At 39.0% G+C, this 1,722-nt stretch overlaps 2 long non-coding RNA genes across 2 annotated transcripts in view; one reads left to right on the top strand and one right to left on the bottom strand.

The window, feature by feature from the left end:
- LOC104910543 overlaps positions 1-1,722 on the bottom strand; it is a 43,801-nt gene that overhangs the window by 17,587 nt on the left and 24,492 nt on the right. The window contains exon 3 of the long non-coding RNA XR_793176.3: positions 1,331-1,429. This is a non-coding gene — a long non-coding RNA (uncharacterized LOC104910543). The remainder of the gene's footprint in view (positions 1-1,330; positions 1,430-1,722) is intronic.
- The window catches only part of LOC116216538, a 16,294-nt gene that overhangs the window by 5,627 nt on the left and 8,945 nt on the right, over positions 1-1,722 (top strand). Inside the window, exon 3 of the long non-coding RNA XR_004159479.1 lies at positions 222-340. This is a non-coding gene — a long non-coding RNA (uncharacterized LOC116216538). The remainder of the gene's footprint in view (positions 1-221; positions 341-1,722) is intronic.

Below are 1,722 nucleotides of genomic sequence, written 5' to 3'. Positions count from 1 at the left end.
AAAAACTATGAACTGGTGCAGTTTGTTGTAATTGCCTTTCTGCACTGCATTTCACTTTTGTGCCTTTTGGTCCACAGACACCACCCACTGAACTTTTGCCTTTGAAGTACTCCAGCTTCAGTGTGTGATGAGTGACTTCTTGGTTCTGTCTCTTTGCTACAGACAGCTTCAGAAATATCCAAGATGTGCATTACTACTTTTTTTTTTTTTTTTTGTTACAGCATCTTATGTTCAAAGCAACTGGCTTGGTGGGAAGGAGGGATGGACAGCTTGGGTTAGCCAGGCAAGTACTGGACAAAGAGTAAATAAGATGGGTTGAGAAGGCTCAGCAACAGCACAGGTAATATATGTTCAATCCATTTTGCACTATGGTGAGAATTATTACCCTGCAGATGTTTGCTATCCTGGATTTACTTTATGCGTTTTTTTCACGTATTTGAGCACATGAAGCACAGGAGAGTTGTACAAGATTACAGTTTATCGCAGCTCACAGCACAAAATTTGACTCTGACTCTCTGTAAAGTTTTATCAGCACTGTAAGAGTAGACACAGTTTTCTGTATAAGGTCACAGTACTGCATATCCAGTATTTCCATTATTAGTCTCCCTGTAACAGACTTCTCTTGTATCTGAATGGCAGTTATCGTTATATTCAGTCCCTTTCTAGCAAGAACATGATGTTGTTGAACTCAGAGATATAAGATCAGAAACTCCTTCAAAAAACAAAAACCTGTGATTTTATTGCCATCATTCTTAGTTGCTAGAAGTTTCTTTATCAGATTCTAGTGGCTATATATTGTTTTAAAGAAAGACTTTTCTACCTGGGTTATCATCTGAGATAGTTTGCAGACCATGCTAACTTCAGTGTAGTTTGAGTGAATTCATGGCACTGAATATTCATACAGCGTATGATACAGACACTGAACCCAATTTAGTAAATGAATACTTGTAATTTCACCAAAGCCCCTCTGAGAGATTATTATGCAGATTTATGAAGGAATATTGCTGAAGCAATTCTTGGCTGTGTTTTCAGTCACAGAGGACTTAAAGTATGTAAACCTAAAATAATTTCAGACTTATTTACTGTCACTACTGTCATCTTCTGAACTTTCCTGACATCATTTTTCTTACTGTTCTGTATCCAGCACCCCTTCCCTGTCCTTGCCCTTGAGCAAAGAGCCAGCATCACAACACCTACAAGTGTTGCCAAACTACTCGCAACAATATCCTTGCTGCCATAATGCCAGCAATCTGTTCTAATCCTGCTACTGCAAAATTGCATTACAGGCAGGGGAAGGTATGGACACAGGCCTGTGGGTAATATCACTCACCTGGAAATGCTGAGACTGACACACATCCAGATTTGAGCAAACTGTCACACCTCCTCTCTGTGATGAAGATTACCTCGCTGTTTTGGGAGCATCAGCCTCCTAAAAGAAGGAATTTTAAGGCAGAGGGACAATGGAGATAACTGACAGTATATTGCTGTCATTTAAAATTTGTCATATGTGCTCTGTGTTGCTTGCTGCATAAGTAATTTTACAGGCATTATCTTTTAAAAAGTGTGACACACCCCCATATTGTTGTAGCAGTCTCCTGTGTTTGCTGCATTGCCTTCAAGTTCATCCCTCTGGATGTCTGAAAGAAAACTCGTTGATAATTGCTAAATGTCTCTTAAAATAACTGCCTATTCTCTGACTTTGCTAACAGTAATAATAAGTTA

This window comes from Meleagris gallopavo, chromosome 4 (assembly GCF_000146605.3).
Source record: "Meleagris gallopavo isolate NT-WF06-2002-E0010 breed Aviagen turkey brand Nicholas breeding stock chromosome 4, Turkey_5.1, whole genome shotgun sequence".
NCBI classification, from domain to species: domain Eukaryota; kingdom Metazoa; phylum Chordata; class Aves; order Galliformes; family Phasianidae; genus Meleagris; species Meleagris gallopavo.
The sequence above is the reverse complement of the archived record's forward strand: the minus strand, read 5'-3'. Positions and strand labels throughout refer to the sequence as shown.